Raw genomic sequence first — 22,565 nt, 5'->3', positions numbered from 1 at the left:
AGGAAACACAACACAACAATAAACCACAGGAGCTGAGGAGCTTTGAAAGCTAGTTAGCATATCGGTAAACAATTCTTGCCATCTTAGTCAGGAACATTTGCACATGAAAGGCACTCTTACAAATACCAAAACAGTTACTCTGATGTAGATGCCAGTCATTCTTCCCTCATAGGAGACTGATTGGTCCAAATTACTGTGGTTTGGTTACAAGAATATAGCTTGGAGCCTGGCTAGATGGATTCCCACTTGTAAGAAATCCAGCTGCCTTGCATGGTTAACCACACATGTAAAGTCCAGCTGCTTCCTCACTTCACCTTTCAGATTTCTTGGCTGTACTCAGCATGTAGTTCTGTATTTAGCACAGACTATAACATGAACTCACATGAGGTTCATCCGGATGAAGGTCAGGATCCAAACACTGATCCTATTGTTAGAACATCTGTGGCAATTGTGCCTGATTTTTGTGTTTTTAATCTTTGCAGGCCGTGCGTTCTAGCTGTTGACCTGTCATTAGTTGTATACACAGGCTGTTTTATGACATTACTCTTCTATATTTAACTATCAGGAGCCAGATTAGGACCAAACACACAGGAGACCAGGAAATCTGGTCTTTGTTCTTCCTGCTGTCTGTGACAGTGATTACATAACCCTGCCCTTCCTTACATAAGTGTCATTACTCAGCGGTAAATTTCAAACTGTTAAAATGCATTAAAAAAGCATTCGGCCCGCACTTCTGGTGGCCTAGATTTACTGTGGTAAATACTTCTGTTTCTGGTGATACATGGCAGTCTTGCACAGCAGGGCAGCATTAAATCAGACGCGGCATTTATTTATTTATAGATGGAATGTCTCATATAGTGTAAAATATACTTTCATATGACGGGGAAGCACACTTGAAGAGCTGTAAATAGGTGCATAGGTGTGTAATGAAAAGTCGGTATCAGTTTGGTAAAACATGGTTTTTGTACATGCTATAAGATGATTTAAGAAGATTTAACTGAATAATCAAATAATAATGGCTGAACTTCAATTAAACTTATTAACATCATTGTTAACATCATTTATTAGACATTAAAATTATCTTATTTCCAAGACAACAAATATTGAATTTCACATTCTCTTCTTCATAAAGTCTCTTTTTTAAATTTCTACTCTTCACCATTTGACTTCACACTGTGATCTAAATGGCAATATCGTTGGTCACTGACAGTGCAGACTACATCATCTTCTGAAGAAATCAAATCACACCACATGTCAGTAGCCACATCTCAGCAACATTGCCGAGGCTTCGAAACGACCAGCTGGTGCAAAGAACATCACAGCCAGAGCGGTGTGGCCAAGGCAATTTGCATTTGCATGTCAAATTATTTAATTCTGCTCCCCACAGTGCAATAAAAATCTATAAACTGGTAACAATTACACTGAAAGCCAGAGCACTGTCAACCTGGCAGGACTGCAGGAACACAGAGGACTATTCATTCAAACAGATGGAATGTAAAGTGATTTGGGGAAAAGCCTTATTTCTACTGCACCATCTCTTTTTTTCCAAAAAATCAAATATTAATGTTCAGATTTCTTTCCACATCATATAAACTGAGCACTCAGGAGGATTTACCCAGTGAACAAGATGAACTCTGAGCCTCATTTATCAATTCAAAACAATATATATATATATATATATATATATATATATATATATATATATATATATATATGTACACCACACAAATCTTTCAACTTCAAATCAAGCCATCTGTTGAAAAAAAACAAAAAAACATTTGGCACACATGCATTTAATGTATTCCCATCAGTGAGGTAAGTTGCAATAGCATGTTCCAATTTTCAGGGGAAAAAAAGAAAAAGCATCTGTCACTGTAGCCCCAATAATCTGCTTTCTGCTCTCATTTTGCTCAGGTTTGGGAGCTCTTACACTCAATTCTCTTGCAAAAATCCCTGTCACTGCGGGGCTTTGTGAATCTGTGAATGTTTCTCACGCTGTCAGTCTCTTCCTCTTTATATCTTACTGAAATAAAAACATTTCTACTTGTACCATTCCTCTCCGGCACGACCACAGATCACATTCATATTATCAGGACACTCAGTCAATCTTTCACTGTCACACTTCATGCAGGCTGCTCTGGAAAATCTGCCAACTGAGAGAAGTCATTTTAAAATGTAAGACATGTTTATGTCTTTACTGGAGGATCAAGGCCTCATCTGATGGGACACAGTTTCAGGTGGGGAACAGAACAGCCTGGATTCAGGCCTCTCGTGACTTCGAGTCAAGAAGACGCAGAGGGTGAGGGTATGTTTGAGTGTGGAAGTTAGAGCTGTACCAGTAGCTTAAGACTGTCTCTTTATCCTTCACTAGAGCTTTACAGGGAGTTCATGCGTAAAGCGGAAATGGCACAAATAAAAAAAAGAACATCTGCTTCCTCACTTTGCCGTTCAGTTTATGTCATTTTTCTTTCCTTCTTTCAAGCTGACCTCTTCTGATCACTCACTCAGCTGAACACACTGCCCTAAAAAAATCAGCCCAGAAAAAAGGGAATAAGGTGTTTTGTTTAAAGGAGGTTTGAATTTCTTAAAGTCTGTCTTCATACAATACTTTACACCGTCACAGATGAAAAAAAAAATCCACAGTGCTTGCTCTCTAAGACATTTTAAAGTTTGACCAAAGCCGATATGAGGATTCAGCAAAATGAAAAATGAAAAAAATCTGAACAGGTCAGAATAAAGTGGAGAAAGGTGTGTGTGTGTGTGTGTGTGTGTGTGTGTGATAGTGCTGAACTCCTGCCATTCTCAAGTTATCAGTCAAAGACATAATAGAAAATTTATTGCTTCCCAGATTCAATTTAAATGGGAGGTGTTTGTGGACATTTTTTTTTCATTTCATTTCATTCGTAATGTGAATGTTTTGCAGTTCAAGAGAGAGAGAGGGCACAGGCAATAAAAAAAAACAAAAACACAAGGATATAGATCAGATAATCAGAAACACACACACACACACACACACACATTCAAATTAACACCTGATGCAGGGACAGTGGGGGAGGAGTGTGAGGAAGTGAGCAGTGACAGCATTCGCAATATTTATATCCAAGTGAATTAGGACTTCTTATTTGTGTTAATGATCATAATTTATGTCAGTGGCAATGATGAACACAAAAGGCTGTGCTGATTTGCACTTTGACCTTGCAAAGCTCATTGAATGGAGCCAAACTGAACCGAGCTGAGTGATGGGGTGATGGAAAACAAGGATGGAGAGGACTCAGGGGAAAAGTAATGATAGAGATTGTGGAGGGAGGGGTGATGCAGGGAGGAGGGGTGTGATGGAGAGAAGGGCAGAAAGATGGAGGGGTGGTGGAAATGATGGAGAAAACATCATGTTGGTGTAAAGCAGAAGAAAAGAACAGAACATTCTCTTTTGGTTGGAAATGACAGCGTGTAGAGTCAAGATAACAATGTGTGTGTCTTTATGCAAGTATGTGTGTGTGTGTGTGTGTGTGTGTGTGAGTGAGAGAGAGAGAGAGAGAGAGCGAAAGAGCGAGAGAGAGAGAGAGAGAGAGAGAGAGAGAGTGTCCCGCCATCATGCACCAATCCCTTGCAATATGGGTCAGCATATCTTCCTATATAAACCAAGCAGAATGTGACAGTAAATCATACACACGCACTAGCATATGTTTGCTGAAAAAGCGAGGATGATGTCTCTAAAGCAAATAACCAGCTGCTGTATGAAATTAATACTGCGTGCAGTAATCATTTACAGGTTGGGGGAGAGAAAATAAAGAGGGAATGACTAAGGGAAAGAAAAACATAATCATGGGGTGGGCGTGTTCAAGGTGAAAACGGTGGTTCGTCATTTCTGCAGCTCTGTTGCTCACGTTGCTCATGGAACAGCTGAAGAGACATGATGCTATGAAATACACACTGACACACACGCTTGTATCACAGGAGATGTGCAATGTTGGACTGTCTGAAACTGCTTATCACGGTAACTTATACTAATTCATCCCCAACATCCTCATGTCCCCCAACCAGTCCTGGCAGTCTAACAACTGCAAATGCTATGTTCCCTTAACCAGCACTCTCTCTTTCACACACACACACACACACACACACACACACACACACACACACACACACACACACACACAAACATGACAACTGCAAATAATGCACAGGCTGTCTGACAAACACATATAGCCACATTATAAACCCACCGGCACTGAGATTTTCAGCTCATCCAACTCCAGAAGCAGGTTTACTCAAATCTGAAGGTTTAAAGTGGCAATCTCAAAGATTTTCATTGAAATAAATGTCTGTTAATCCACTATCTATCGCTGAATGAGGTAAGATGATGTATGGGGATTGAGCCTATGGCCCAATAATTAAAGTAGTGCAATATTTATATATTTGCAGTATTATGAACTAGGTGTCTGTGGCGACATTCACAGAAGAGTTGCTGCTAGTGCAAACTGAACATTTCCTCCTGCTGCAGCTTCACATTAAAAGCATTGAACTGGCAAACACAAGTTGACTTTCATAAAGACATGGTCTCAGGAAATGCAATGTGTTTGTCAATGTATCTACAAAACAAGATGACGGATTAGTGACAGCAGATCAGAGGTGATGGACTGAGAAGGAGCAGCCACAGTGAGCTGTTAGATGGAAAGCTTCAGGCGAAAGGCTTCACCAACTTCTCAGACAGGTAACCAACTCCTTTCACTCTGTGCCCTGCTCACTTCATGACTGCTCACAGAATTATGGAAGAGGCCAATTATTATTTATTAAAATGTTTGTTTTACTGCCCCCAGGATTCTGTGACCTGTAGTATTAAACCACATTTGCTGTTAATGTCTCAAAACAGCTGTCCATCTACTGGTTCATCATAATGAGGAAAACGTGCACATTTTCAGTTTTACAATAGTAGCACCATCAACTGTCAAAGCTGACACTGACTCTCACTCTGCAGCTGACGAGTGAGGAAGGAACAATTTCTTGAATGACAACGCGCATCTCTAAGTTAAGTTGAGCCAGATATTGTTAAGATAAATGGTGCTGCTTCCACCCACTTGTATCTTTGAAATTCCCATTAATATCATTGTCAACTGAACATCATTTAGTTAAAAGTGGTTAATGTGCTAACACACTGGTTTAGCTGTCTTGTAACACTTAGGCGTATTGGACGACCCCCACTTTGGTTATGCTTATTCATGAGGCACTATCACTGTGTCTGGATTAGACAGTAGCTGATGAATATGCATCAGGGCACTTTCTACACACACACACACACACACACACACACACACACACACACACGGAAACCAAGCACTACTCAATAACTCCAGGTAGTAGACTCTTTCCTGACACTAACTGCCCTATCGAGCGACATTTCAAGACAGCATTTACCTGTTTTTTTCACTGGTGTCAGGCGGATGCGCCTGTGAAAAACTGTCATCACAGGAAATGAGACAGTTTGCATTTCTGGCAGCAACAACCAGAGCAGTTTCTAATTTTTTTTTGTGCCATGGGTCAGGCACCAAAGGTGCACTCTGAAGTCTTATTACTCGTCATCAAAGTCTGTCATCAACACCAGCTCCTCTTTCACTTCTTTGTATCCCTGATAGCTTTCTTATCTTTGCAATATCTACTAACTTATATTCTATTTTTGTAATGTCAGCTAAGCATCACATTTGCCTGCATGCTGTCTACACAGGCCCCTCGTGACTTGCTGCCCGTAATCTTAAACTGTATTCACTTCACGTTCTTTTGAATGGGAGAAGTGAGCTAACGTAAAACAACGCTGTCTCATGTGACAAAAAAGTTTAAATGTGGTTCAGCTTTAACTGCAACACGTGACGTAATCCAGCAAGGCGCACACATACATGAATGCATTCCTGGTGGATTACTTTGTAATGTGAACACTGTATTTCTGCTGTTTAGCTCAAGACCATTGCAACAAAAGAAAAAACAGTTGCCAGCACTTTGTAAAATCAATAATAAAGTTGTAAAATTCTATCTGTGAGTTTTTAAACACATTAATCCGTTCCTCCAACTGGACTCATTGTCTCACCAGTCCTAAATGAGAGAACATACCCCCACAATGCATACCCCCTTTGGCGTGTATACAGTACAGTTTCACTCAGGACTGCAACTGCCTAGGGTGCAATCAACTAAAAAGGGCACCCCCTTGTGGCCAAAATGGTCACTTAACTGCCGCAAGTTTGTTTGCTGTCCTTTGGCTTTATCTCTCAGATGTTTCCAGCAATAACTCTTGAACATGTCATTAAAAATTCACATAGCTGCCATCATCACACTAATTTGAGCAACTTACCAAGAAGTATGATCCCAGCTTTGGACAGTGATAGGAAAATATCATAGAGACAATATGGCTCTGTTGTGCAAGAACTGGTTAAGCGTTCAGCACAACAGCTGGACACACAGCAAAAAGATTGCTGCCCTCAGATTCAAGTCATAATAGGATGGCATTTGACAAAAGCTCTCTGCAAAGTGCAGAGCAGGAACACTCCAGCCACAAAACTGTCTTGTAATTTCAGTGCAGGTTGCTTGCAAAGTGACTCCTGTGACAACGTGAGGGCTTACAGTCAGAGAGAGGACACAGAGAGAGCTGCTCCTGTCAGCCCGGGCAAGAACATTTCAGAGAGGCTAAGACAGTGAAGTGACCCTTCCTCCTCCTGTTGTTACATCATGCTCCCTTATACCTTTCTCTCTTCTATACCCCTTTTCCAAACCTTCCTGCCTTCACCTTCACACCTGCTTCTGGGAAGGTTGCCGTTTCTGATGTGACGAGTTGCTTACAGTCACCCTCACCAGTGAGGGGGACAAAACCCTGGTCATATAAAGGGTGCAGTATAGCATGAGGCTTTTACAGCCATTTAAATCCCCTTCAGATTTGCTGCTGTGATGCAGAAGAAGTGACTGAGACCAAATGTTGTGTTTATGCTAATGGTGGTTGAATCACAGTTATATGGGCCATATAACATCAGGTCTTACCAAGCTTGCTAAAATCACCGCAGACTGATGTGCTTCCCCCCACATAAAGCCACAGGGCTGTGTAGAGCATCATTAACCTGGCCAGGGTGGCTCAGGTAGTAAAGGTACAGATAATAGCGCCTCACTTTCCTCCTCTAATCAAACTCTGATGCAGTTTGTTAACTGTGGATGTGTGATCTGATCTGCCATCTGGAAACAGCCTCTACACACAAGGTCTGGGCAAACAGTCTCTACCAGCCAACACTTTCTACATAACAACTAACTGTGGCATTACAAACTGAACTGTGGTCAAACTGCCACCTAGACACATTCTCATTTCCTTTCTACCCGTGTTCTTCAGCATGAGGGACTGCAGTCCCTCTTAATGTGCTGTTAATCAGGATGAACAGCAGCTGCTAATCACAAAGACAGGCCTCATCATGGTTTGTTAAACCTAGAGTGACTGGAATCAGATTAATTTTCACTCATTCTGCCTTGAAAATCTCGAACATGATAAAAGCTCAAGTTAGTCTTGAGTGCATGTGGATTTTGAAAGCTTAAAAAAAGGTGTTAAAATGTGATTGAGTCAACTTTTTCAGTGGTTTTCCACAGAAAACAAGTTATAGGAGTGACTGTGAAGTGCATTAAACCCACATCAATACGTTTTTTACCTTTTACTCTTTGGGGTGAAAGCAATAACAATGAGATAAAATTACCCTGTTAAACTGTCATGGTGAGTGACAGCATGTGTTCACAAACAATTGCTAGTTTACAGATCCAGTGCCTCCAAATGAATGAATTATTATTTGTTTGGAGTCATGTTTGTAGCCACCTGACAAATGTACAGCAGGTTCAATATTCACTCTCCTTTTAGCACTGGTTTTGATTCCCACCCTTTTCTGAGCAAAGTATCTGCCTCTTTAAATATTTCACTGGGCTCACCAGCTGGTTGCTAACTTTGTCTGCCTACTGTTAAGTGCCACTCAGGTATGAATTTTATTAGAGTGTTTTCTTTGAAAACAGCTGCCTGCTGTGGCTAGGAACAAGCTCGACGAGAGTGGTGAGAGTGAACCAAAAGAGTAAAGCTGAGAGAAGCTGAAAGACGCTCTGCAAAACAGAAGAGTGTGTGATCGCAACAACTGACCATCACTCCATCATTTTATCCCATTTGTGTTAAATTGTGTCATGATTAGTGGATGAATTCATGAGTTGTTTTATGAGGTCACCGTGACTTTATTCTAATCAGCTCATCCTTGAGTCCGAGTAAATGTTTGTGCTGAATTTTGAAACATTCCCTCAAGGTGTTACTGAGATATCGTCTTCAAGAGAGTGGGACGGACAGACAGACAACCAGACAACATAATGCCTCTGGCCCTTGTTGTCATAGGCACGGAGGCATAAAAATACCAAACATTTCCTGCTCACAGGTTCTTAAAATTCAACCCTTTGCTTGTTTCACTTTGATATCATCTATAATTAAATATGTCTTTGGGACTCTTTGACAGACACAATCAGCTCTGTGGAAACACTGGGTTGGGCATTTGTCATTATGTTATTATGTCATTATGTTTCTCATAATGAGAAAGCCTGGATATCATAAACACCAAATTTAATCACTAAGACCAAATGTAATGCACCAATGGGAAACATGGTGAGTCATTAAACCAACAGTGGTCATTATTAATGTAATGAACTACCTTTTACCTGGAAAGCCTGCCTTTATGCCAAGTAATGTACACAACAGTATTAGCATTTCTCCAGTTCTGCTTTGTTTTGCCTTCATCTGGCAGGATTTAACTTTTCATTAATGTTTGGATTACTGGGTCATAACAAACCCTCTGCTGGCTGCACAGCGAGATACCACATTACAATCGTGCTTATCCAAATCCAATCTTTTCATATTGTTGAATGCAGAAAACTGCACACACACTGCCACAGCCAACACTGGGCACTCCCTCACTTTCGCACTCCCTGCACACATTAAACACACCAAGCAGACGCACACAGTGTCACATTCCTAAACACACAATTACACCACAGATAAAAACCTAATCTGAAGCTGTAGTTGTGTGGGTTTGCTGTTTTCAACTGTGTCCATGATTATATTCTGTGTCATGATTACTGCTCAATATGGAGATGATGCCTCTAGGCTGCATGCATCGATACATCAGAGCGGCATCTTATCCGGTGACAACGGCAGTAGCGCAGCATCAGGAGGGTATCACAGCAGTCAAGTGGATGATAAAACTCAGTTTTGCAGCATCTGTTAGTACAGTGAATTATCTAGTGTACTACTTTAGCTGCAGGGGTAAATGAAGAAGTTATGCATATTTCTCTAACTAGGCCACAGGGGAGGTGGGGAGGGAACGGGCGGTTGAGTGGGGGGTGATGTGATTGCCAAGACAGACAGAATTCCCACTTTGCCGTGTGAGCTGAGGATGAGTGTATGAAAGAGAGAGGGGAAGAAGGGGAAAAGAGAGAATGAAGGTAGACAAAGAAAGGAAGAGATGAAAAAAGTGAGCCATTGTATAAGAGCAGGGCAGACCTAAACTCCCTCACTGATATTCAGAGTAAAAACATCAATATTCACCCACAGTATAAAGCGGATCTGCAGGGTTGATTTGATTTCCCTGTCTCTCTGTCAGTGATACTGCAGAACGGGGAGGAGGACTTCTTCCTCTCCCTTCCTCTTTCATGTGTTCAGCTCTGTGGAATCCACACATAACAGGCACGCACAACGCACGTAAACACACACACACTGAGAGACACAAATACACACGCACGCTGTGGTTGTTCTTTGAGCATGGCGGCGCACTCAGGGGTGAGTGTGTGAAAGTGTTACGAATGTTTTCAGGTTACTCTGTAGTTCAAACGCTCACACAGAAGAGAAGAAGAAGAAGCGGAGGAGGAGGAGGGGATGGAGGGGAGTGGGGTGATTCTGTTGCTATGCAACCAGACTGTGCTGTTTGAGAGCATAACCATCCACTCTGCAATGAGTTAATGCATGCGCGCGCGTTCACACACACGCACACATGCATGCACCCACGCACATGCAGAAACTGTGGGAATCTGCACAGACAGACAAACACTCCCATGGCTGATTCCCACCAGATTAAAACATTTGACGTGTGTATCATCACATCATGTCAGAATCTTTGTCTCGCTCTAATCCACGTGTATGTTCATGCATTCAGCGGCTGGTCAGCTGATTGGTCATCAGTGATCCATTCTCTTGCAAGTGGTCAGAATAATGCCTCTTTCCTCAATGTGATAGAATTTACCTCCAGGGATAACAGTTTGTGCAGAAAAATGACCTAAAACATAAATTCAGTGAGTGTCATTCTGCTCTCAAGTGACCCACCAGGACAAATCACACGAATGCATGAATAGCTCTTATTATTCATTTCTGTATTAGCCTCACATCCCAGGGTATTCTGGCATAGCAGTGCCTTGCATTTGCAAGTTTCAAAGAGTGTAATTGTCAGCGGGGAGATCATCTGAACATCCTCCACACATCAGCTCATACATCCACACTCGCCCCCTGTGTGCTATACATGACCATAGCTAACCTACTACCATTACACCAGCCACTGATTCTGCCTGTTTTACCATCATGAAGTCAAACATTAATATGCTATTATGAAATTACTTCATATCAAAGATGTAAGATTGAATTTAATAATGTTACCAAGACCCAACACCTACAAAATAAAAGTAATGTTAACCTTCAAATCAATGTGTGTTTGGTGTCAGTTCTGTTTCCACATCCTTTCCCGGTGCTTTTTACACTCAGAGTGATATATAATCTGATACTGACATGAGTAAAACTAATTCTCTTTAAAACTCTTGTAAATGTGTCACATACTGTACATACTTAAAAAGATTCAGCAGCATAATATTTTCTTACAGCGATATCCACATGTTGTGCAAGGTGTGAGGATATTACTTAAATACTTTCACCAACTTACCTCGTACCAAGGTAAGTTTATTGATTCTGACAAAGGAGGATAGTGAGAAAACAGACAAAATCACATTGATGTGTGAGCTAACACCCAGAAACTTATCAGTTCAATAACACCTGTTACTCAGGGCAAAAACTGCTTCGATGTGTTGTGAAAACTTTCTTTAAAGAATATGTCATAAAAAAGAAGAGATTCCAAAACATAAAAATAATGAAGAGCAGACTAAAACATTATTGGTCTTTTTAATTCTGGCTGTGGGTCCTTGAAAGAGTTACGTGAATGACAATGGAATTTTAAAACACTTAAAATAGGGTTCTGAACTGACTGTTGAGGTAAAATTCCTATTGTGAGGAATAATAAAACCTCTGACTTACAGCAGAAGATGAAGAAACAAACAGTCTTACTCTACACTGTAGGTCATTTTATTTAATGACTCAGGCACAAGGCATTAGGCTAACCATAAAAGGAAGGAATTAGCTATCACAACACTACATCAAAGCGCATGAAAAACCTAATATTTTGTTTATTCTCATAACTCCATAAGCTCTTGTTTGATTATTTGTGCTGCTTGGAATGAGTCACATGGTGAGACGTTGGAAGTCAGACATCTGAAAGTCTATTTTCATCCCCCGTCTTCTTCTTATCACAACGCTTTATTAAATAACATTATGGACAAAGAGTCAGAGATAAACATATGACATTATCTATTGTAAAGCCTGCCCATCATCTGTGTCCTCAGAAATGCTCGGAGTGTGTCTAGGGGGTATTTGTAGACAATGGCAATGTAGGGAGAGCAGATAAGTGAGTCATAATTTACATTTAATCTCTTCTCTAATTTGCTGAGCAGCATAGTCGGATGCCAGCTATCATGTGAAGCGTTATTGTTCCAGCGTAGGATCTGGCAGTGTACTGCTTCCCCAGCACTTGTTCTTGCTGCGTGTATCTGGTGATAATGATCAGTTCAGATTTTTTTCCCCCTCTTTCTTCCCCATCCTTCTCTATTCATTAAATATGCCATATTCCTCAGTCCATCTCGTCCCCTCCAGTCCTTGGCCTGTGCTTCCAACCTCCTCCCCTTCACCCAGGACCACCTCCACCACTACCCTCACCCTCCTCACCCCCACCATCCACCCCTCCCCTCTAGTGTTGGTCTTCAAAGCAAGCAGGCAGAAGTCTACAGCAGCTCTGCAGCTCTTGAAATATAGATTTTATTGCCTGTGGGACCCTGCTCTGTACATTTCTAACACCAAAACACACAGTGATACAGCTGTATGTAACGTCACATACACAGACACTGAACATTTTTCATTCTTCTATATGTGCTTATGTAATTAAGTTTGTTCACTGGTGCTAGTTTGATGTAATGACCTGATAAGTAAGGAATGAACTGCAGCCTTTACTAATAACTTTCTCAACTCCTCCACTCGGTCTCTTACACTATCACTGGAGTTGATAATGATGTTTGCTCTCTAGATGCCACATAAACAAGACTAAGAGTTTACGGCCATGGCAGCATCTCCGTGAGGCTTTATTTGGGCACAGCAGTGCTTTGAGCTAAATGCTAACATCAGCATGCCAACGTGCTCACAATGACAACGCTAACATGCTCATGTTAGGCAATGTAATGTAGAGTAATGTTTACCACGTTCACTCTCTCTTAGTTTAGCATGTTAGCATTCTTATATTTAAACAGCCATGATTGTCACAAAAATGTGACTTGATGATAGATGAAGTGATCACCAAAGTCAGTGGGTTTGGTTTAGAAAATTTAATCTGGAACAATGTGGTGGATGGACTGACACAAAAACATTACCACCCCTAGAGCTACAGTGGCTAAAACATTTTCAGGGTACTACAAACTTACAACTTATCTTTTCTTTTACCATTTATATTCTACTCATGGTAAAAAATGTAAAATGTAAATGTAAAATGTAAGCCAAATAGGCTTGATATATCAACAAAACAACAAAATTGACCTTTTTGCTAATGAGTGGAGGATATGTTTCCCTGCATAAGGAGTAAACACAAAAATAAATCAATGGACAGCACAAATTCAAGGAAAGTCAGTGAAGGATGCAACTTTAGCCAAACAAGATTCTGAAATTCTCAAAATTTTTAACCCAAAGAGGGAGAAAAAAGGATTTGGAGAATGATTTTACACCAACTATAACACAAAGTCCTAGGTTTGTTGGTCTTGATTTTAGTCTGGAAAATCTACTCGTGTACACACGCACAAAACTTCATTGTGCCAACTCTTGAGAATCCGTCTCTCTCTTCAGTACTTTACTTTTTTTCTTCCTACATCTGTTTGTCTTTCCCTGCCCCCCCCCCCCCCCCCCCCCCGCCCATCTCCTCTGCCTTGTTCCTGTTACTCCAGAATCCATTTGACGTGAGTTACGGTAAATACGAGCTAGATCACGAAAACATCTCCAGCACTTCTCAGCCCATTGGTTCATAATGGAACAGATAATCTTACCACAGAGATGCTTTTTGGGAAAATGGGCCTGCATAACTCCATTGTAACTGTGCTGTATTGGAAACAACTCTCATGGGAGGGCTCTCCATCACTCTCCATCTCTCTCATTTTCAGCCACTCTCCGTTTCCCTCCAGTCTTTCTCTTTCACTCGCTCGTTCAAGCTCTTTCTTTCATTTCCCATCATCCTGTCTTTCATTATTGATTAGTTCAAAAACCTCTCAAATCCCAAAGAGTTGCCCTACCCAAGCTGAGTGTGTGTGTGTGTGCATCTGTGTATGAGCGTTTGCTCTAGCCTGGTGGGACTTTGGGACCCACTTTGCTACACTGACATCAGCAGTTGCTGGGTGTGTTCATAACTACGGTGACCCTGTTGTCTGGGTGACGGCCATTATGTTGTCACGGAAGCACTCAGGCTAATGGAGGAGCCATATTAATGATGATGCTCTGTCCCCCCACCCTCTTTCTCTATCTTCTTTTCCTCACACACGCATACAGATATGCATACATTACTAATGGGCTTCCATAATAAATGGCTTCTTCATTCCTCAGACGCCATCCATAAATCGATGACACTTTTACCTGACCTCCTTTCTTTTACCCGTTTGCCGACCTGCACTCAAGACACAATTGCAGACGGAGAGACAGCAGCTGTGTTTACCTGAGTCATTTCATCTATTGATTAAAGTTTTATTGAGGTCAGTTATTTTCTGTAAGCAAAAGGATGCAGACATGCACTAGTTTAATAGACATGATCTGTGACAAAGACACACACAGGAAGACATACTGTACACAGAGTAGATGGAAATCATTATCAGTCGCATCATGATTTTCTCCCTGTCACAGAAATGCTGCCAGTGATGCATGCTGAAAAGCTAACCACTGTCAGTGACCACTGTATGTGTGTGTGTGGTGTGTGTGTATTTGTCGACATATTTGTGCCTGTGTGTGGGTCGCTTGATTCTGTGTGTGTGAGAGTGTGTGTGTGTTTGTGTGTGTGTGTGTGTGTGTGTGTGTGTGTGTGTGTGTGAGAGTGTGTGCGTGTTTCCTTATAGCGCTGGTGAGCTGGTCTTGGTAATGGATAATGAAAGTAAGACATGTCAGTGAAAGGAAATATTGCTGAGAGACAAAAGGATGATGGATGGATGGATGGATGATGTGTAAATTGAGTCACCTAGTCATGTAGTGTCCCTTTGTGTGTGTGTGTGTGTGTGTGGTAGATGGGGTAGATACTGGATGTATAGCTTGACAACTGACCGGATTTCAAGAAAAATAAAATAAAATAATTGTCGTCAAGCAGTGGATTTGAACTACTGAAGTTTGCATGCTAACCAGGTAACTCTGGCCCAGTCAGCTCCAACTCATCACTTTCTGATACTGAAAAAGTTGTGCTGCTAGGAGGGCATGTTATAACTAATAAGTTTCATGTTGAAAATCAGTGATTCGCTGACGCTGTTCAGTGGACAGAGGGTGTCTCCAAGGGCCTGGGAGCTGAGTTGCCTAACATTTACTTGGCTTTTTTGTCTGATAACTTAAGATCCAGATATCCAATGACGAAAATCCTTCATCAATAACTGAAAAGGACTGAAAAGGTGTAAAAAGTGTATCTTAAAAATGTGGCTTAAATCTGGATAAAATGTCAATCTTGACAGCTTCTGGCAGGCAGCCACAATGCAGACACATGCGCATAGGGGATATGACACCAATAACTAAAAAACCACCATGATAAAAATAACGTATTTCCCTAGGTTTGAAAATCCCTGGAAGAATTTGGGACGACGTAAGTACACAGCTCAAAAAATATATGTAACACAAGTCTAGTCATTTTAAAACATTTTAATGTGGAATAGTTTCATATTATAACTTTGAACAGTGCACTTTGGCTTCCACTCAGGCACTTCTGTTTTATTAAATGCCAAGTTAGACATACTGGAACTTTAGAAAAATAGTTGTAATTATGACTTTGATTGACAATTATGACTGTAAAAGTTTTACTGGACACTCAGTCAACATGACACAAACGCTGTGTAAACCAGCTGTAGAAACTTATACCCAACATAAGAACAAACCAGCATGAAAATCCTGCATGAAAATCCTCTCCTAAACTCAGAGCCAAGTAATACACTGCCTTTCACTCAGCAAAGTCTTCTCAATTATCGAACAAGCATTTCTCCAGACCTCTGCCATTTGAGAAGAAAATGTGCCAAAACCCTGACTGTGAAACTGCAGCAGCACTTCACTGCTAAGTGACGACACTTCGAATGTGAGTAACCAACCTTCCATCTACAACTACTCCCCCCAGGCTGTTGCTGTAAATAAGAATGGGTCCTCAAACAGCTTGGCTGGTTAAATCAAAGTTAAAAATCCCACACAGACCCCCTAAGTGCCAGAGTGCAGCGGAGGTAGAGGGGAATGGAGAAATTACATAACAAAGGCACTCTAGGCTCCATCATTCCCCATTAAGTCTCAATGATATTTGGTGACTGGGGAAGCACCTGAAGTCATATGAAACCACTCTTGTATTAGTTTAGCAGTGTATCTGAGAAGGATCATTGTCTTGGACTATAAGACCATCAGGAAATCATCTGTCTTCACACTGTATGAAGCACCTGCTACTGTGAACTGTCCAAAGCAATAATCTAATCGATTGATTTCCCAAAGATGACACCAGATCATGTCTAACAGCTGGGAACACGCAGCTGAAGATATTCTTTGGCTTCCTCCATCTGTCCAGATATAGCAAAAACCATCCATTTCCTAAACCTGCTGATGTTCAGGTTATAGGGAGCCTTTACACTAGGTTGTATCTCAGAATGTACAAGACTTGGACATGAAAGGTTTCTCAATAACAGCCGCATACATAACATTATTGTGAAGTCTACAGCATTCAGTGGCCATTTTGATATCTGTTACATACAGTATATTTGGCAATTATCTTGTTAGATTCTCTTGTCTTCTTCCAGTGAGGTTATCAGGTTCATGGTTTCTCTGATCTGATGCAGTATAAATAACATTAGTTGTTGTGAGCTTCCATGCCATTTCCTTCATCATATTAAAAAGTGCATGTGAGGATACTCAGATGCTCTTGGCATTAACTGTGAAATTAAATTCAACCTCCTGCGTTCAGGTCAGGTAATTTCAATCTAAAGAGTAACTTAATACCAGGCTGAAAAACACTACCTTCTCTGATTGAAAGTTTTAAGTTTTGCCTGTGGTCAGAAGTGTGCTCTATTACACCTGCAACCACACACAACAGTGATGTCTCAGAGTACTGAAGTACACCTCTGCATCATTGCAGACGTTAAACCCCCAGGAGGCCACAAAAGCAAGATTTTTCCGCTGGTGGTAAATTGCTCACCAGTTATTTTCAGGTTAGTGCTCTTATTATTATTTTTCTTTCATCTGGTGTATTCTTCGTTATGACCACTCTACCGGGTGTATTTCTGTTTACACAGCAAATTCAGCTGTGTTTCAGAAATGCCAGGTGTTCCAACAGCTGTGGGAGAGTAGCAGGTGGAAATGTAGAACCTCTGTGGCCTGCTCCCACTCTGACTGCACATAGTGAACTGAAATTACCGTAACAAGGCTGGACGCTGAGGCTGAGGTGTGCGCTCCTTTACAAAACTGGCGTGGTCTGCTGAGCTGCTGAGAAAACAGCACATCTTTATATACATGAAATACTGCTCAAGTGCAGTCAAGGACTCGCTTGCACACAAAAATACTGTAATTTGTTTCTATTTAAAAATGGAACGTTTACAGATCAAAGAGTGTTTGCCAGTGCCTGTTTATAACAGTACAGTCTGCAAACTTTACATCTTTTCAGCGATGTGACAGGTTTGAGGTTGCTTTTACTGTTCCACTGGACACACTGTATCATTATAAATGATAACTAATATGTAGGAGACTGTGACTGTGTGACACACTCACTCACTCTTGCAACCCTGACCCCTCAATTTATGACTACTGTATATTTCATATTGCAGGCATTCAGCTGATTCTCTCATACAGAGCGAGCACACAGAGCTCACTGAGCACAACAGATCTAGGAATAAACTGGATTTTCTAGATAGAAACCTAACAAGACAGTTGAGCTGAGTTGCGTTAAAAAATAAATAATAAATCGCAGTACTGGTTAAACAAATAAAATCCAGGGAGACTTAATCGTGTACATTAAACAAATGTGATGCGCAGACACTGCTTCTATCTGACAAGCTGGAATACATACGAAGCTCTCCCTGATAGCGTCCGTGTTTTTCCTACCAGAGCCAACAGCATCATGACTTATTACTCCACCACTGGGGAGCTCAGTGGACCAGGCTGACCTTAAAGACTCACTCCAGTGATGAATATCTAAATAACCTCCCTTCTGAGTTCTTCAAATCTATCTCTCCTTTTCTTTTATTCACCCTCCACAGCTTCTTGATATTCTTTTCTTCCCCATTGCTTACTCCTTACCAGTCCCTCAAAAAAAACAAAAAAAAAAAACAGAAAAACTGCCGTTGTTGTCATGCAATACCTTCCTCATTTTTTGTCCCTGTAACTTTCCCCTTGTCCCCTCCCCCTCCTCTCGCTCCCTTCGTCTGCTCCTCAGTGAAGGACGGTGGAGGTTACAGCGCTGGGTGGTAGCCTGCGGCAGAACAGGCTCTCAGAGAAGGGAAGATGAGGTTGATGCTGCCTGGAAATTTAGGTGCGTGTCTCACCGGTCGCGTGATTGCTGAGCCCTAAATAGCTGATTTTACAGTTACCTAAATGCATAATGAGTTTTTGTAGGAGAGCTGGGCAGACTTGTGATTGTGATATCTGCTCATCAAGAAATGGAAATTATAGATATGATTCCCATTTACAATCAAGGATGCACACGCAGCTGAGGGGCAGAAAACACATTTCCACAATTTCAGGATAGTTTATATATGCACTTTCAGTTATCTAGTCATAAATAAAGCAACTTGCTTGAAACCAGTAACAACTGAAAATACATCAATTTCTATGTCGTACTCCACCTTGTTTTCCAAAACTTTCTTCCCCTCACACAGCACTTTAACATCTGTAGACTCTGGCAATATAACATAACACATTCCATACAGCAGCTAGTAAGAGTGATAATGCTAACACACAGTAGTGAGAAATAAGCTCCCATAAATCATCAATGTGTCATTTTTATACTTCAGTTTTTTTATGAATTAAACTAACAAAGTGCAACTTGTAAATTAGTGCGGTTTAGAGATGCTAGTATGCAGATTTTGTTACCCTCTAACAGAACCAAACTAGCTGTTTCCCCTGTTTTCATCTTTTTGCTAAACTAAGCTAAGCTAAGCTAAGCTAAGCTAAGCAAATCTAGCTGCCTGCTGGCAGTAGATTCATATTTCATCAACAGATAAGAGATTGGTATCAATTTTGTCATCAAACTCTCGACAAGAAAGCAAATAAGCCTTTTTTCCCAAAAAGTTGAACAATTCCTTTAAAGCAGAAATTATTGATCTGAATGAAGCGTGTTCTTCTTCTTCTGGAAAACCTGCTCTAATGTTCACAACTGCTGAAAAGAAGAAGCCTTTGCCTTAAACCGACCAACCTGATTCTGGACAGATGGACCCTTGGGACCCAAGAGGACTCTGAGTCTGAGGCAGAGAGACATTTGGGGTGAGGCAGAGTGAGGGGGGATAGAGTCAGGGAGGAGGAGGGGAGTAGTTTAAAAATATGATGAGGAGTTTTGGTGCCTCTCCCAGAGGGAATAAAAGATTAAAACTGGGCCAAAGAAGGACCACACACACACACACACACCTACATGCATGCACCACACAGATGCACACACACACACACACACACACACACATACTTCATGAGCACACACGCAGACCAAACTGTAGAATTCAGCCACAGCAGAAAGCAGCCAGGGTTAAGGCAGACAAGTAGACAATTTAGACAAGAAACTTCTGCAGACAGTTTAGCCAGAAACAGAGGGAGAGTAAGAGACAGAGGCTTGAGCGAGGAGGACAGCCGGAGGAACAGCTCATTAAACTGAATGTGAAGGGCCGCAGCAGACAGTTTGGTGGGCTTTTTGTTAGACAGGCTGAATATATCGACTGTCACAGGTATCATTACACAGGCAGACCTCTTCATAAAGCAACGCCTGCCGTGGAATCAACAGGCAGCTTTAAAGAAAGGAATAATGCAACAGGAACTGCCTTATTACTTAGTTAGGTAAGTAGGCAGATTACATTAGTTGAGTTTGGTCTGCACTAATGCTAGAAAAAAAAAGTTTCTGGGGCTGTAATGAATAGTAGTGTAAATATTCCTGCTAGTCCTTTCAAACCATACCTACATTATCTCCTCCCTGTCTTTCCCTCATACATATTTAGTGTAGCAACTAATTTAGTAATTGCTTTTTACTAACATTTAATCAGTCTGTTATTTTTTCAATTTATTTTTTTGCTAAACAAAATGTCAGTAAATTGAGAAACATGTCTGAGGTGACCAGCAGTTCAAAACCAAAAGAAATCCCTATTCTTCCTTTGCTTCCCAACACACATTTGTATTTTCTCCTCCTATGCATCTTGCTTGGACAGCAGGTCAAGTGCCCGGGCTTTCTCTTAGGAGCAAAGTCAGTGAACCGGAGGTCATGGACCATTAGTCACACGCAGTTTGAGACATTAACCTCCATCAGGGCCTCTTACTTCGCTGTTCTGTCTGTGCACCCATTTGAAAATTAGATAAATGTGTCTCACTGAATTATGCTCGTCATACATAATATTTTGTGACAATTTGTTACTGGGCAGAGACTATCTGTATGGTGTGTGTGTATGTGTGTTTAGGTAAAAATAGGAGAGCAGTGTTTCTCACTGTACCTCTCTTCCACCCCTGTTCTGGATGAATCACACTCACCCAGTAGACACCTATGAAGGGCACTTCATCGAGACATTTTCTGCAAGATGCTGCAGCCTCCAGGCATGGGACCATTGTGTGCTCTGCGCCATAAAGAAATACACATAAAGAACACATATAAGAAACATGTAGTTTCACTTTCAATCATGTAGGGACCTATGAAAGGCACTAGGCACTGTTAAGTGTGTGTTACCATGTTCAGTGAGATTACAAACAGTCCCATTATGTGTTATTGCCTCTATTAGCTGTCTCTAGGCCAATTTTCAGTGAACATACAGCAGTTTTAAGGTAAAAAGTCCAGAGAAAATGAGATCCCATAAGGGCCAAAGATGCCTTTGGACTGGCCACTCCACAGTGACTTTAAATGGGCCGCCAGTTGTGAGGCTGCCTGACTCTAAATCAGGCATTTGGCAAGAAAGAGGAGGACTAGAGAGATGGAGCAGGCACAAAAGAGGGTCAGAGAGATGAGAGGGTGAGGAGAGACAGGGACAGAGCCATGACAGATAAATAAGGAGAGGAGACTGGAGAAGAGGAGGGAGGAATGTTACATGTTCAGATGAGGAGAAAGACATTGGGGAGAAAGAGGAGGGAGATCCTGGCTGGAGAAAAAGCATTAGGGAGATGATGGGAGATGAAAACAGGACAGAGGGATTGCAGGAGGTGGAGAAACACAAAGAGACAAATTTGGCAGGTGGTGAGGAAGGAGGGCCAGCGAAGTGGTGGGAAGAAGAGAAGGAGGGATATGGGGGTTCTGGGAATGACATGAACTGATAGGGTGTTAGTGGGGGACTAAGGGACGGAAGAAAAATAGGCAGACAGAAAAGGATGGACTGGAGGTGGCGAAAAAGAGGTACAGCGGGTAGGAGAGGAGAAGGAGGAAGGAAGGAATCAATGAGTGGAGGAGAGGAAGGAGGTAAGGAAGTTCAGGCAGAGAGAGTATACAGGAAGAGGGAGAGAAATGCATGCATTTATTTCATAAGACTACAATGTCATCTTATTGGTATTTACTTGAATGTCTCCGAGACTTTGGGGATGTGCAATGGTGGCCTGTTCACTTCTGCCAAGTTATGACTTCTCAGTGGGCGGGTTTTGATAGGAGACAGGGCAAAAAACAACACAAGCTTTGAGGAGGGAGGACCAACAGAGTAGTGAAAGGATGGAGGATGGAAAGAGAAAAGAGCTGCTGTTTGGGCATTAATAAAGGTCACAGACTCAGGGGGCCCGCTGCTGTCTGACAGCATGACACACACCAACCTATAACACAGACAGAAAGAAAAAGAGGTGTGGGAGTGGGCAGACAGACAGAGGGGGAAATTATTGGTGTGAGTGACTGAGCTGATAGAAACAATCGATTTTCCAACCTAACACTAAAACATAGCTAATTATCTGAACAAAGGCAGCTAATGGATACGTAGCCTAATAATTACCCTGAAGTATATGCTATTTTGAGTGCAACGTCCTTTATAATGGGCCACGCTCCTCACAGCAGTATGGTGTTGTGGGATACATCATATGTAGCCCACTGTAATTACTGTTTGCTAGAGCGCAGCATGTCACTCAGACATGTGTAAACGCTGTCAAACTGCTTTTTAAGTGAATCCTTGGCTTAACGCAGGAGCAGAAACATAGACAGGGTGGATTTCAGGAATAATGAGAACGTTTAAATTCTCAGAGAGTAACCGACCCCCCTGCCAAAATACAATTCCCAAAATTTTTATATCAATTTAACTGTTAAATTATAGTCTCTGAAAATGTGATGGTCTAAAAGCTGCTTCAGTGCCTCTTTTACAATGCTAGATTAGATTCTGGTGGATAGATGTTAAATACTTTTTTTTTTTTTAATCAAATGTATTCTCAAATGCAAGAATACTGAGATGAAGCACCCTCTGAGAACATGTCTTTGTTATCCTCAGTGGTGCACAGCACTGCACAAACTTATCAACTGGAAAATTATTCATTTGTTTGTGTATAAAGGAAAGATTTAATTTAACTTTATTAATTGACTTTGGGCGTTCTGGGAATTGATGAAACTGACATCTTTGACTGCACTGGGCAAAAACTGCTCAACTCAAAGTCAACTTACTGCGTTTCTGAAGCATGCGCCACATATCGCGGTCTTCTTCATCAGACGGAGTTCTCATGAAATTTGATAAATAAAAAAGCAGTCATTAACTTTCTAAGTGGGGCCACGTTATTTATGATCTAAAATACCCTGTGACGGCATTGCACAGAGGTTCCGGTGCAGGTGGCTGCA

At 41.4% G+C, this 22,565-nt stretch overlaps 1 long non-coding RNA gene across 3 annotated transcripts in view; it reads right to left on the bottom strand.

The window, feature by feature from the left end:
- Positions 1-22,536, bottom strand: part of LOC139618303 (uncharacterized) — a 43,751-nt gene extending 21,215 nt beyond the window's left edge. The window contains exons 1-3 of one of the 3 annotated variants that reach the window (XR_011689714.1): positions 22,395-22,536; positions 21,320-21,382; positions 20,275-20,394 (exon numbers count right to left, since the gene is read on the bottom strand). This is a non-coding gene — a long non-coding RNA (uncharacterized lncRNA). Of the gene's footprint in view, positions 1-20,274; positions 20,395-21,319; positions 21,566-22,394 lie in introns of all 3 variants that reach the window. The other 2 variants (XR_011689713.1, XR_011689715.1) reach the window with 2 other exon arrangements.
- Positions 22,537-22,565: the final 29 nt, after the last annotated feature.

The sequence above is a fragment of the Trachinotus anak genome, unplaced genomic scaffold (assembly GCF_046630095.1).
Source record: "Trachinotus anak isolate AG129_WGS33_773 ecotype Australia unplaced genomic scaffold, CSIRO_AGI_Tana_v1 ptg000003l, whole genome shotgun sequence".
NCBI lineage: Eukaryota > Metazoa > Chordata > Actinopteri > Carangiformes > Carangidae > Trachinotus > Trachinotus anak.
This window is presented reverse-complemented; position numbering and strand designations above follow the sequence as displayed.